This window comes from Lissotriton vulgaris, chromosome 1_1 (genome assembly GCF_964263255.1).
Source record: "Lissotriton vulgaris chromosome 1_1, aLisVul1.2, whole genome shotgun sequence".
In the NCBI taxonomy this organism is placed as follows: Eukaryota; Metazoa; Chordata; class Amphibia; order Caudata; family Salamandridae; genus Lissotriton; species Lissotriton vulgaris.
This window is the reverse complement of record NC_141685.1, coordinates 942,417,846-942,432,798: the sequence shown is the minus strand read 5'-3', so window position 1 is coordinate 942,432,798 and position 14,953 is coordinate 942,417,846. Positions and strand designations below refer to the sequence as shown.

At 48.5% G+C, this 14,953-nt stretch overlaps 1 pseudogene; it reads right to left on the bottom strand.

Moving 5' to 3' along the window:
- The window catches only part of LOC147748237 (zygote arrest protein 1-like), a 55,539-nt pseudogene that overhangs the window by 12,956 nt on the left and 27,630 nt on the right, over positions 1 to 14,953 (bottom strand).

The window sequence follows — 14,953 nt, the reverse complement described above, 5'->3', positions numbered from 1 at the left end:
TCCATACCATATACTCTTAAGTGCATTATCAACCTCACGGTTGAATGCTAACTTTGCTTTGGCTTTATCAAAACATGTCGTGTAAGGTGTCATATGCTTTGGAATACTACCCCCTCCCCAGTTCTGGCGACGGGGGTAGCATTCCACCCTTCTAGAGGGAGAAGACATGTTGTTCCTAGTAAACCCGGTTAAAATTAACCAGAGCCTCATCATCACAAAAGGGATGCTGCTGCCACAGACACAAGTCTGACATCCTGCTGCTGGGAGTCCTTCCAGCGAGGGAGGCTTGGACAATTGGTTTCCTATCTTGGGAGGTGCTAACACCACCCCAGACTGGCCATAGTGTATTGGGAAAGGGAGGGCTGAATGAAATGAGACACTGCCTGGGGCACACAAGGTGTCCCATGCATAGTCCGGTTGAAACCAGTTGCCGGGGCACTCTAGCCCCAGCTCTGGTGTGAAACTGGACAAAGAGAAAGGGGTGTAACCCCCCTTCCCTGGTCCCACCCATATTAGGGACTTAGCAGGTAATCCAGCCCCTCAGATTGGTATATAGGTAGGAGCTGAGTCAAGAGACTTTAGATTTATCCTAAAGTTCAAGTTCAAGTTCAAAAATGTGTATAGTGCACTACTCACCGAGAGGGTCTCAAGGCGCTTGAGGGAGGGAGGTGAATTTACTTATCGAATATCCAGGTTTTTAGTTGCTTTCTGAAAGAGAGGTGGTTCTGAGTGAGGTGGAGTGGGTGGGGAGAGAATTCCAGGTTTTAGCCGCTAAGTAGGAGAAGGATCTTCCCCCCATGGTGGATCTGTGGATGCGCGGGATTGCGGCGAGGGCTTGATTGGACGATCGTAGTTGGCGGGAGGGGGTGTAGAAGGATAGACACGTGTTGAGGCATTCGGGTCCTAGGTCGTAGAGGGCTTTGTGTGCGTGGGTGAGGAGACGGAACGTTATTCTCTTGTTGACAGGGAGCCAATGGAGGTCTTTCAGGTGGTCGGAAATGTGAGCTTGCCAAGGGATGTCCAAAATGAGCCTGGCTGAGGCGTTTTGGATGCGTTGGAGTTTTTTCTGTAGTTTGGCTGAGGTTCCGGCGTAAAGGGTGTTGCCGTAATCCAATACGCTTGTAATTAGTGCGTGGGTGACTGTCTTTCTTGTTTCGGTGGGGATCCAACAGAAGATTTTTTTGAGCATTCGTAGGATGTTGAAGCAAGATGATGAGACGGCGTTGACTTGTCTGGTCATCGAGAGGGAGGAGTCTAGGATGAAGCCCAGGTTACGTGCGTGGTCCGTAGGTATGGGTGCGGTTCCGAGGGCCGGTGGCCACCATGAGTTGTCCCAGGCAGAGGGGGATGTTCCTAAGATGAGGACTTCTGTTTTGTCCGAGTTTAGTTTTAAACGGCTGTTCTTCATCCACTCGGCTACTTCTTTCATTCCTTCGTGTAGGTTGGTTTTGGCGGTGTTTGGGTCTTTTGTGAGGGAGAGGATCAGCTGGGTGTTGTCTGCGTAGGAGATGATGTTGAGGTTGTGTTGGCGCACGATGGATGCGAGGGGACTCATGTATACGTTGAAGAGGGTGGGGCTGAGCGATGTTCCTTGTGGTACGCCGCAGATGACTTCAGTGGCCTCTGATTTGAAAGGGGGGAGGCAGACTCTCTGGGTTCTTCCGGTGAGGAACGATATGATCCAGTCCAATGCCTTTCCTTGTACTCCGATGTTGCTGAGGCGTTGTATGAGGGTGCTATGACAGACTGTGTCGAAGGCTGCGGAGAGGTCAAGTAAGATGAAAGCAACTGTTTCTCTGTTGTCCAGTAGTGTTCGGATGTCATCTGTTGCTGCGATGAGGGCGGTTTCGGTGCTGTGTTTGGCTCGGAAGCCTGATTGAGAGGAGTCGAGGGATTTGTTGGATTCGAGGAAGGCGGCGAGCTGACTGTTGACGGCTTTCTCGATGACTTTGGCGGGGAATGGGAGGAGCGAGATGGGGCGGTAGTTCTTAAGTTCGGTTGGGTCAGCCGTGGGTTTCTTCAGAAGGGCGCTGAGTTCGGCATGTTTCCAGTTTTCTGGGAAAGTGGCGGAGTTGAGGGAGCAGTTAATGATGTCTCGGAGATGGGGTGCGATGATGGAGTCTGCTTTGTTGCAGATGTGGTGGGGACAAGGGTCGGTTGGCGATCCTGAGTGGATGGGATTCATCAGGCGGATGGTGTCTCCAGTGGTGATTGGGTTCCAGGCGCGAAGGTTGTTAGAGGGGGGTTTTGGTTCGGGGGTGGATGGAGTGGGCTGGTCTTCGGACTGGTTTTGAAAGCTGTTATGTATTTCGGCGATTTTGTTGTGGAAGAATGATGATAGAGAGTCGCAGAGGTCTTGGGAGGGGGTGATGTCGTTAGTGCCTGCGGAGGGGTTAGGGAATTCTTTGACGTTGTTGAAGAGTTCCTTGCTGTTTTGGGCATTGTTGTCAAGTCGATCCTTAAATGCTGATTTCTTGGTGGATCGGATGAGTTGGTGGTGTTTGCGGGTGGCGTTCTTGAAGGAGGCCAGGTTGTCAGTGGTAGGGTTTTTTCTCCAGGTTTTCTCGAGTGTCTAACAGAACTTCTTGGATTTCTTAAGGTCATCGTTGAACCAGGGGGCTTTTTTGTTCCCTTGCTTGATTAGATGGTTTTTCAAGGGTGCTAGTTCGTCTGCGCTGTGGGTGATCCATTGTGTGAGGTTGGTGGCTGCTTGGTTTGGGTCCGATGAATTGGCAGGAGTGTTTTGTTGAAGCGACGAGAAGAGCTGGTCGGTGGTGATTTTGTTCCAGTTTCTTCGGGGAATAGGTTGTGGGGGGTTATGGGGCGTGGACTTTTTGTAGTGGAAGTGAACGCAGCTGTGGTCCGTCCAATGGAGAGCTGTGGTGTGATCGAAGGAGATGTGCTTGCTGGAGGTGAAGATAGGGTCGAGCGTGTGTCCGGCGGAGTGGGTGGGGGTGTCAACGAGTTGTTTGAGTCCGAGATTGGCCGTGTTGTCCAGAAGGGTGGTGGTGTTGTTGTCGTTTTTCTTGTCCAGGTGGAAGTTGAGGTCTCCCAGTAGCATGTAGTTCTCGGATGGGATGGCATGTGGGCTGATGAAGTCAGCTATGTCTTCACTGAATTGTGAGCGGGGTCCTGGGGGTCTGTAGATAAGGGTGCCTCTGAGTGTGGTTTTGGGGTCGGTGTGAATCTGGAAGTGAAGGTGTTCGGCGGTAGTGAGGTTATCGTCGGAGCTGGTCGTGATGCGGATGGTGTTCTTATGGACGATGGCGATGCCTCCTCCTATTTGGCTGATGCGGTCCTTTCGGATGATCTTGTAGGTGTCCAGGATGGCTATGGCGATGTCAGGGGCTGATGAGGCGTTCATCCATGTTTCTGTAAGGAAGGCGACGTCCGGCGATGTAGTGTCGAGTAGGTTCCAGAGTTCGATGGAATGTCTGTGGACTGAGCGGGTGTTGAGCAGGATGTCGACGCTCCCAACGGAGCCCGACCACAGAGCCTGACAAGAACCAGACTTCCAGATTTCCCTGAGCCCGATCCACAGCCACAGCAAAGCTGAGATCTGTGGAGGCGACAAGAGATGTGGGACCAGCCATCTTGGAAAACCTGCACTTTGCTACCTGTGCAGCTCCCGAGGCACCCTTGAAGCTGTGCATTGGGGATTGAAAAGCCCCAGCCCTGAGCACCTTCGGCACCGATGCACAGCCCTTCACACTCTACGAGTGCCGCATGGGGCCTGCTAGTGTTTTTGTGCTTGACGCATCTGTCCGGTCACTTGTCCATTGGCTAGTAGCCTCTGTGACGACAAACCTACAAATTTACACCACTGGCCTGGTTGCTCCAGGCTGGCCCTTGCTTCCCTGAAAAGGAGAAGCGCATCAGACCTTGCTGGTCTGATCAAGAAGCCATCTTTGATTCCTGGATTGGTTGACTTTGCCAAGGCTTGTTGACTTCAATCCGGAAGCCGACACCGCCGACAGCGAGATCGTTTGTGGGAAAGTCCACAGGATGAGAGAAGTCAATCTCAGAATTGAGAGAGAAGAACTTGCCCTAGCCAAAGAGAGACTTGCTCTTGCAAGAGAGAAAAAGTTAAGTGGATTAGATTCCACTGGTGGCAACAATATCCCTAAGGATAAAGACAGGTCCTATGACAATAGACACCTGAGTAAGATTGTGCCCCCCTACAAAGTTGGGGATGACATCCACAAATGGATAACTGCTTTGGAGAGGGCCTGCAAAGTACAGCAGGTACCCCAAAGTCAGTGGACAGCAATCTTGTGGCTCTCCTTTTCAGAAAAAGGAAGAGACGAGCTCCTCACTGTTAGTGATGATGATGCTAACAATTACACTGTCCTGAAGAGTGCCCTGATTGATGGGTTTGGCCTAACCACTGAACAGTACAGGTTGATATTCAGAGATACCCAGAAGGCACAGACTCAGGACTGGACTGATTTTGTTGATTGTGCCACTAAGGCTCTGGAATGCTGGTTATTGGGAAGTAAAGTTAAGGACCATACAGGATTGTATAGTTTGATCATGAGAGAGCAAATACTTAACAATTGTCAGAACCAGTTATTGCACCAACACCTGGTTGAATCAGAACTGACCTCTCCCCAAGAATTGGGAAAGAAGGCAGACAGGTGGGTAAGAACCAGGGTTAAGCAGAAACCCCAGAACCAAGGTGGTGATTAGAAAAAGGCAGACCAAAAAGGTGGGGATCCGAAACCAAAAGACCAGAAGTCTTCAACAGGCCCCCAAAAAGCTAATGAAGGGGGGTCCCAAAACTCTAAGAAGAAGAAAGAAGGTCCAAAGAAACCTTGGTGTAATTATTGTAAATCTGCCTCTCACTGGTTCAGTGAGTGCACCAAGAAAGGAACAGCCCCTACCACTGTTGCCCCTAAGGCATCTGCACCCCTAGTTCAGCTGGCAGTGGTAGTACTCAACCCAAGGCTACAATAGGGTTAACCCTGGGTACTGAGATGGATTCTGGCCTAGTCAGGATTCCAACTCAGGCTGTTCTTGTCTGTAATGGGGACATGGTTATGTCCTCTACTGTGAGTCCCAGTACTCTGGGCAAATACAGACAAACGCCTTTGATCAATGATAAAGTGGTTCAAGCCTACAGGGACAAGTGCCAGTGTCACTATGGTGACACATGACTTTGTGGACCCTGGACAGATTGTACTGGGTGATAATTACTTGGTGACCAATGCTAGCAAGGTCACTACCACCCATAGTGTGGCTGTTGTTAACTTCTCCTGGGGAGGGGTAGCTGGCCTCAAACGAGTTATGGTAAGTGCAGACCTCCCTGTTGAGTGTCTGTTGGGCAATGATCTTGAATCCTCAGTATGGTCAGAAGTGGAGTATAGGACTCATGCAGAGATGTTAGGCATATCAGCTCATGACCAGGTCACAGGCCAAAAAATGCCAAACTGAATAGGCCTTGTATCCTGAAACTATGGACCAAGTGCCACCCAAGAGAAAGAGCAGTAGGGTTAAGGCAGTGCCTCCCCCCCTGCCTCCAAGTACAGACCAGCCTTCACAGGAAGCTGATTGTGAGACCCCTGAAGGAACTGTCCTAGAAGAACTTGAACCTGACCAGGTTAAGTTTCTTGGGACAGGGGGACCTTCAAGGGCAGACTTGAGGCAGGCACAGTTAGACTGTTCCTCTCTTGAACCCCTCAGACAGCAAGCTGCTTCTGAGGCTGCAGGTACCCACAGAGTTTACTGGGATGAAGGACTCCATTATTCAGATGCTAGAGACCCCAAGCCTGGTGCTTCCAGGAGGTTGGTCATACCTCTGGCATTCAGGGGTTTCCTTCTTACCTTAGCCCATGATATTCCCTTAGCAGGACACTTGGGTCAGAACAAGATTTGGGACAGGCTTGTCCCTCACTTTCACTGGCCCCATATGTCAGAAGATACCAAGGAGTTTTGTCGCTCCTGTGTGACCTGCCAAACCAGTGGCAAATCAGGTGCACAACAAAGGCCCCCTCATACCACTACCTGTGGTTGGGGTACCCTTTGAAAGAGTAGGGATTGACATTGTTGGACCAATGGATCCCCAAATAGCCTCTGGTCACAGATTTATACTGGTGGTAGTGGATCATGCCACCAGGTATCCAGAAGCTATTCCCCTAAGGACCACAACAGCACCTGTTGTGGCAAGGGCCCCCCCTGGGAGTTTTCTCAAGAGTGGGCTTTCCGAAGGAGGTTGTCTCATGTAGAGGTGCAAACTTTAAGCCTGGGTACTTGACTGCAATGTGGAAGGAGTGTGGTGTAAATTACAAATTCACCACATCCTACCATATACAGTTCAATGGACTTGTTGAAAGATTTAACAAGACCTTAAAGGGTATGATTAAGGGTTTACCTGAAAAGCTTAGGCGAAGATGGGACATCCTTCTACCCTGCCTTCTGTTTGCTTACAGAGAGGTCCCATAAAAGGGGGTTGGCTACAGCCCTTTTGAACTTTTGTTTGGGCATCCTGTAAGGGGACACCTATGTCTGGTGAAGGAAGGATGGGAGTTACCTCTCAAAAAGCCTAAACAAGACATAGTGGACTATGTACTTGGTCTCCGCTCCAGGGTGGCTGAGTATATGAAGAAGGCTTCCACAAATCTTGAGGCTAGCCAAGAACTCCAAACAGCTTGGCATGACCAAAAGGCTGTGCTGGCTGTGTACCAGCCAGGACAGAAGGTGTGGGTGCTGGAGCCAGTAGCCCCAGCAGCACTCCAAGACAAATGGTCTGGACCCCACACAATTGTTGAGCAAAAGGGAGAGGTTACCTACCTGGTGGACCTTGGAACTCCCAGGAGCCCCCACAGGGTGCTCCATGTCAACAGACACAAAGCATATGTTGACAGGGCAGACATGGGCTTGCTCATGGCTACAGATGAGGGGCAGGAGGAAGAGAGTGACTCTCTCCCAGACCTGCTGACTCAGAACCCTGATGATGGTTCAGTTGATGGTGTGGCCTTAGCTGGCAGCCTCACTGGCCAGCAGCATCAGGACTGCAGACAAGTTCTCCAGTCCTTCAGACATATGTTTTCCTTGGCACCTAGTCAGACAAACTTGTGCATCCATGAGGTGGACACTGGTGACAGTCTGCCTGTGAAGAGTAAAATCTGCAGGCAACCTGACCATGTTAGAGAATGCATAAAGACAGAGGTACAGAAAATGTTGGAACTGGGAGTTATTGAGCGCTCAGCGAGCCATTGGGCCAGTCCTGTTGTCCTTGTGCCAAAACCTCACACCCAAGATGGCAAGAGAGAGATGAGGTTTTGTGTGGACTATAGAGGTCTCAATGCTGTCACTAGGACAGATGCCCATCCAATTCCTAGGGCAGATGAGCTCATAGAAAGATTGGCTTCTTCCAAGTTTTTGAGCACATTTGACCTGACAGCAGGCTACTGGTAGTTCAGGCTAGCTGATGATGCAAAAGCCAAAACTGCTTACTCAACCCCAGGAGGTCATTACCAATTTGTGTTGATGCCCTTTGGTTTGAAGAATGCACCAGCCACTTTCCAAAGGTTGATGAACCAAGTTCTCTCTGGTTTGGATGACTTTTGTGCAGCTTACCTTGATGATATTGCTGTCTTCAGCTCCACCTGGGAGGATCACCTGATCCACCTAAAGAAAGTTTTGGAGGCCCTGCAGAAGGCAGGCCTTACTATCAACACCACTAAGTGCCAGATAGGGCAGAGTAAGGTTGTGTACCTGGGCCACCTTGTAGGTGGGGGTCAGGTTCAACCACTGGAGAGTAAGATCCAGATCAAGAAGGACCTGGCTCCTCCGACCACCCAGACACAGGTCGGAGCTTTCTTGGGCCTGACTGGTTATTACAGAAAGTTTGTTAAGAATTATGGGTCCATTGTTACACCACTTAATGACTGGACCTCAAAGAAAATGGCAAGGAAAGTTCAGTGGACAGTAAGCTGTCAAAAGGCATTTGATGACCTGAAGAAGGCCATGTGCTCTGCACCTATTCTGAAGAGTCCAGATTACTCCAAAGAGTTCACTGTCTAAACATATGCTTCTGAGTTGGCGGTGAGCGCTGTACTTTAACAACTGAATGCAAATGGTCTCTCCAGATATTTCCACTTAGAACATGAAGTCTCAACTGGTCAAGGTTAGTCTAATGTCCCTGCGTTTGGGGGGGGGGGGGGGGGGGGTTTGTGTAGGAGAGTAGGGTCTGCTTTCCTACCCCACTTTTTGCATTTTTCTTTACTGGTTTTCGACTTAATGTGGCTGTGAGCCTGCTAATCAGACCCACAGCCCAGCTGTGCTCTCTCTAAATTCATACCATGTACTTTAGGTACATTACCAATTGGGAATTGGGTCAACTTATGAGCCCCTGTATAGTGTAGATTTCAAAAAAGGGGGAGACAGAAAGGACACTATTTACCACACAGTATTGGTGGAAGGTCCAGTAACAGCTTAGTGTCCTGTACGAAGTACTAGAGAGTTACACCAAAAATGGGGGTTGCTGTACTGTTCCTCGAGAAGGTAGAGTTGGGAAAGTTCTTGCTGGCGTGACAGGAAGAGGGAGAGGGGAGGTTATTAATACCCTGGGGAATCCATTATGTTGGATTTATTTGCCTCACACACCCCGAGGAGTGTCATGCTTCATCATCGGCGGTTGCTCCTCGTCGGGGAGGCGGTGCAACCCCCGACGGGCACACCTCAGAGAGGGGCTCTTTGGCGGAGATCTTTTTACCAACTGCCTGTAGGTGAAGTGGGGGTATGTGGGCGGGTCGGTGTATACCTATAGTGAGGTGGTTAAAATGTAGAAAGGGGTACCTGAATTGACTTTTATTCTGGGGGTCCCCTAGCTACGCTTAAAAGGTGAAACTAGTCCTCTAGGTGTTAACCAATTACGTTGTGTAACCCTAGAAGGGGCTAGTGGTGCATGTGGTCAACATGTTTCTCGCTCATGGTGCATTTACCGCGATTCTTCAGGACCAAGAAGTGAGGATAACAACATGCTTGTATCATATGTTATTAAAATTTACCTTAGTGGGTCCTCCTATGTCTATGTCTGGAGGGAGGATAAGGAAAAGGTTAAATTGCCAGTCATTGTTTTGCCAGAAAAAACATATATTGCCAGGGTGGTGGTGTTCTCATCCACCGCATGCTAAGTGTACTGAGTGTGCACTGTACAACTGTGAAGCACAACTGTGAAACACACGCTATGATTAGGGCTGTGATTCATGTTGTGACTAGTGAAGGTGAGAGTTAAAAACAAGAAGTGTAAATATACAAGGTTAAAAAATGCAGCTGCACGAATCTTAGTACCTGTCTGTAGTATATCAGGTGTAAGGCAGGGTTTGTAAAAATGTAGACACCACTGTGTAAGTTGTTAAGCATAACAGCACGCTATCACTGTGATCAATCAAACCATTCAAAAAAGCATGTTGAGAATGCTCAACTCACCTAAAGATCACGACCTAGAGGCCCCCTGAGTGTTCGGCAGGGCTGAACTGCAGCGCTGAGCCCAAGATGTGGCTAAAGGAGGGGTAATTAAGAACGCGGTATCCAGCAATTGAAAAAAATGCGTTCCAGCCATAAAGGGCTCAAAGTATGCAATGCGCGTTAAAAGTTCCTTTGCCAGCTAGGCGCTGACCACACTCACCTGTCGTCCGCTGCGTCCGGGTGTAGTGACCTACCCTTCCCCGCCGAGCTCGAGTAGATGTGTGAGCTCGGCGGGGTGGATCATTTAACCACCACCGGGAGAGCAGCGTGACGCGATGGGTACCCGCCCACTGACCTCGAAAGGGTGTAAGGTCCCCGGAGCGTGTCGGCCATCTTGTAATGGGTTCGAAATACCGAGGGGAGCTTTAGTTGAGTGCATTTGCCCCGTTAAGAAAGTAGCATCAGCTATACTTTGTAGGTGAAAAATGCGCCTCGGTAACAACCTGAAACCCAATCTTGTAATGGGTTCGAAATACCGAGGGGAGCTTTTGTTGAGTGCATTTGCCCCGTTAAGAAAGTAGCATCAGTTATACTTTGTAGGTGAAAAATGCGCCTCGGTAACATCCTGAACTCCTACTAGTTCTATAATGGCTCATTACAAAGGTTGGGTGCACGGGTTGTGGAAAACCGGTGCTACAGCCTATGGGACGGTGGCGGCCATGATGGAAGAGGTCCCAAGGTCGTCAGTGAGTTCAAAACCAGTTTGCATTGTAGGGGAATGTATCAGATCACTATCATACATGGATCGGCACTATGAATATGGGGGTTCACAGAGAGTGCCAGGGGATGTCTTCGTTGAGCCCATATTGGTCAGAAGACAACCGGTGCACCCATCTCTGTTCCTTCCTGAAGAGTGCTTTCGTGGGGCAGTTGGGGCTGGATTCAAGAACTATCCACTTTATTGCATTCTCATCATGGTTTGTTTCCACATAATGTTTACACATTTTAGTGTGGGTTTTTTTGCAGCGGAAGTTGCTGCGATGTTCTATGATCCGAGTCTTGATAGGGCGTGTGGTCATCCCTATATACTGTAAGTTACATGGGCATATAAGCAAGTATATGCAGTGGGATGTGTTGCAGTTAGTATGTTGCCTAATTTCCCATTTGAATGTGTCCGAAAGTTGTATAGTGTACCTTAGGTACCCAGGGCATAGGTGAACCCAAGGCCTACCAGGGCTGCAGCATGTATTATGCCACCCCTGACTGGTCATTCACATTGACACAACTGGCTGATCACTCAGCTGGGGCAAGGTCGTGTAATCACCCTTTGCTTAGGTGTAGTATCCCTATACCTACCTTTACATATAGACACATATATACCTATAAGTCACTCCTATGGCAGGCCTTAACAATCCTGGAGGCAGAGGGATTGGTTTTATGTGAGATGAGGCTCTAGCATGAGCTGAGCTTGTCTGCAGATTTCAGAACCTTGTCCCTGTAGCTGTTCTATGATATAGCCATACCATATACTCTTAATTGCATTATCATCCTCGCGGTTGAATGCTAACTTTGGTTTGGCTTTATCAAAACATGTCGTGTAAGGTGTCATATGCTTTGGAATACTACCCCCTTGTCAGTTCTGGTGACGGGGGTAGCATTCCTCCCTTCTAGAGGGGGAAGACATGTTGTTCCTAGTAATCCCAGTTAAAGTTAACCAGAGCCTCAGCATCACAAAATGGATGCTGCTGCCACAGACACAAGTCTAACCTCCTGCTGCTGGGAGTCCTTCCAGCGAAGGAGGCTTGGACAATAGGTTTCCTGTCCTGGGAGGTGCTAGCACCACCCCAGACAGGCCATAGTGTGTTGGGGCAGGGAGGGCTGAATGAAATGAGAGACTGCCTGAGGCACACAAGGTGTCCCATGCATAGTCCGGTTGAAATCAGTTGCTGGGGCACTCCAGCCCCAGCTCTGACACGAAACTGGACAAAGGGAAAGGGGTGTAACCACCCCTTCCCTGGTCCCACCCATAGGAGGGACCTAGCAGGTAATCCAGCCCCTCAGATTGGTATATAGGTAGGAGCTGAGTCAAGAGACTTTAGATTTATCCTGAACTGAAACTTGAAACGAAACTCTGGACCTTCGACATTCTACTGAAGATAGAAGACTGAAGAATCTCCCTTATGGTCAAGGAATGACCACCATGTGCAAACAGGCACCATCCAGCAATCTGCGGTTTGCTTTGTTGATGCTCCCGCCGGAGTCCCACCACAGAGCCTGACAAGAACCAGACTTCCAGACTTCCCTGAGCCCGATCCACAGCCACAGCAAAGCTGAGACCTATGGAGGTGGCGAGAGACGTGGGACCAGCCATCTTGGAAAACCTGCACTTTGCTACCTGTGCAACTCCCGAGGCACCCTCAAAGCTGTGCATTGGGGATTGAGAAGCCCCAGCCCTGCGCACCTTCGGCACAGACGCGCAGCCCTCCACACTCCACAAGTACCGCGTGGGGCCTGCTTGTGTTTTTGTGCTTGACGCGTCTGTCCGGTCACTTGCCCATTGGCTAGTGGCCTCTGTGACAACTAACCTACAAATTTACATTGCTGGCCTGGTTGTTCCAGGCTAGCCCTTGCTTCCCTGAAAAGGAGAAGCCCATCAGACCTTGCTGGTCTGATCAAGAAGCCATCTTTCATTCCTGCGTAGGTTGCCTTTGCCAAGGCTTGTTGACTCCAATCCAGAAGCCAACACCACCGACAGCGAGATTTGACCCAAACTCTGTCCCCTCTGCTTTCAGGTACTCTTCATCCTCGATCCGCCCTTGTATCGAACCGGACACTTCTCTCCTGGTTGCCTGCAGCATCTTTCTCCAAGGCTCCATAGGATGCAGCGACGAAACCCGACACACTTTGACACCTATGCACACGCTTCCTGTGGGTGAGGTAACGCGAATACTCCGGTGCTCCTGTGGGTATTTACTATCCTAGTGTCCTAGTTTTCAGTAGCTTTCTCCTAGTCCATCCGGAAGAGTCCAAAAAGAACTAGTTTCCATTTCTTTTGTTCCCATTATAACTCTATGGTAACTCGTGTGTGTGTTAAGACGCTGCACACGCCTCCCGTGGGCCTCCTTCTTCCTATCCTTTGGTAGTACGGCGTAGCCCCAGCGATTCCCTAGGCCATAGGCCTATCCTTTGTCCATGACGTGGTTCTTATACCACTTTTTTAGTATATGGTTTTATCTGCCCCTAGGGCTCTACTGTATATTGTGCAACTTATTGTAAGATAATTGAGTATCTTGTTATGTGCTTGTGCCTCTGACCTCATAAAGAGTTCAGAGGGGTTGTGTTAGTAATAAATACATATATATTTTATATATAACCTGTGTGGTGTCCTTTCGTTTGGTATTAAAGGGGTTACATATGGTAAAACAGCTGGCTTCACATGCCCTCTTGAGTTTAGCCTAAGACTGCTTTGTCCATGCTACCACTAGGATAGCTGGTCTATAAGGTTGACTTTAGAACCATCACCATAAGGGTTGTTTGGACTGATACAGGGTGCCCACTAGAATAGTGGAGATCACATATCAGGCCAACTTCTCACAGCAGGTGCCCTAGTTGAAACTCCACTTCGGTAAAGGACAAATCATCCTAAATTTTTGCTCCTGGCCAAGGCAAGGCAAGTGTGTTTTCTCTACAATTTCACATTTAAAAACAATCTGTACTCCTTGATGGAGGTGTATGAATCTTTGATTTATTGAAGCCTAATCTCTTCTGTAGTGACTGTCCAAGACGAGTGGGTTCTTTCTTATAATCTCCTGGTCTGAGAGCAGAGTCTACGATTCTCCTCTTTAGTTACTGTTGAGTATGAAAATGGGCAAAATCACCAACAAGCCCAACCCGTTTGCCCCCCCCCCCACCTTCAAACTTAGTAGTATGCAATGGTGTTCCCACAATTATCCAGGCTGATGGACAGCTCAACTTACCAAAGTGATCCAAGCGCACGTTCAGCCGCTTTCGATGCCGTGTTCTTGATGCAGAGGAATATGAGGAAATTTCCACCACACAAATAACCACTCACTTCATATTAATAAGAGGAATTATGTTTGTTTGATGGAGAGTCAACTCTTTGTCTGTAGTCTTGTTTCTTTCTCTATACGAGGATTCATTTTGTCACTGATTTCTGTATGAAACACCAGAGGAACAGTCACATTGTCAAAATTACATTACACAAGGTCACTGAAGACACTACCTCGTGCTCTTTTGTGTAGCTGTAGTGTAGAGATTATATTATAAAAAAACAAAGGTTAAAGTAACATCATAGTTAAGTGCGGTAAAAAAGATGTTTTTCAAAAAAATATCTAGAAATTCACCCAAAAAAACACACAGGTTAAAGTGATGTTATAGTCAGGTGACTATGTCAGTGACAACATTAACGTTTTGAACTAAAAAAACATAGAAATTCACCAGTTATAATTAGAAGAGTTATATATGACTTGTGCCCCTGCCATGCGCTGCAAATTATAATGAACTCTGCTAACTATAACTAGTGAATTTCTCTGTTTTTTTTTAGTTCAAACCATTAATGTTGTCACTGACATATTTACCTAATTATAAATTCACATTAACCGTATATATATTTGTTAGGGCTTTCTGGAATTGTCATGCTTGTAAATGTTTATGATGCATTACCAGGTGACCTCTGTCACTCTTTCATATGGGCCAAACTTCACCAGTATGGTGTGTACGTAAAACGTGAAAACTCATCCAATGCAGCAACCTGTACAACAAGCTGTGTACAGTACCTCCCCATCCCCAGCTTCCCTTTTTTCTATGGGTGCAAATGACCCTCCTGCTGCTATTGGCACCAAAGAACCTCTGTGATGGGTGACTTGGGTCAGGAGAAAAAGAATGAGGGAAAAGTTTCATAACAATATGCAGTAGAAAAAAACCCCATCTCTGCCCCGTAACCTTTACGAAGATATTTTACCCTAGAATCACAGCACTTCTGGATAATGTAGCCCCCGGGGGAAGTGAAGGTAGAAGACCAGTCTCTCTCCGGGTTGCTTTGTGCGGGGCCTGAAGGACAGGGTGGGGATAGGCCAAGTTAGGGGAAGGGGAGAGTTTTAGGTAGGGCTATAAATTTGCCGGTCTCTTCCTGACACCAAGCACCACCGAGAGGGGTTCACAAGAAGTTTGTCCTCCCTCCCACCCTACATGTGGTAGGAGGATGGGTGGAAAAGGTTTGGTTACAGCATTGCCAGTTTAGGGCAGGTCGCAGGGCATAGGCTTTACTTTAGCGGGATGGCGAGTCCTATACGGGCAGATTCACCATTCAGAAGGGGGAAGGGTGCACAGGTGACTGATGGTATTGTGCGGTATGCAATGAGCAACAAATGGATCATCAAGGGAGGATGTTTGGAGGGCAAGTGAAGGAGAGATTGGGTATATGGAATGAGGTCAGCGAGGGAAAGGAGGAGGAGTGAAGCAAATGAGATAGTGAGTTGTGAATAGTGCGGGGAGAATGAAACTGTACTGGTTATGTTGGGAT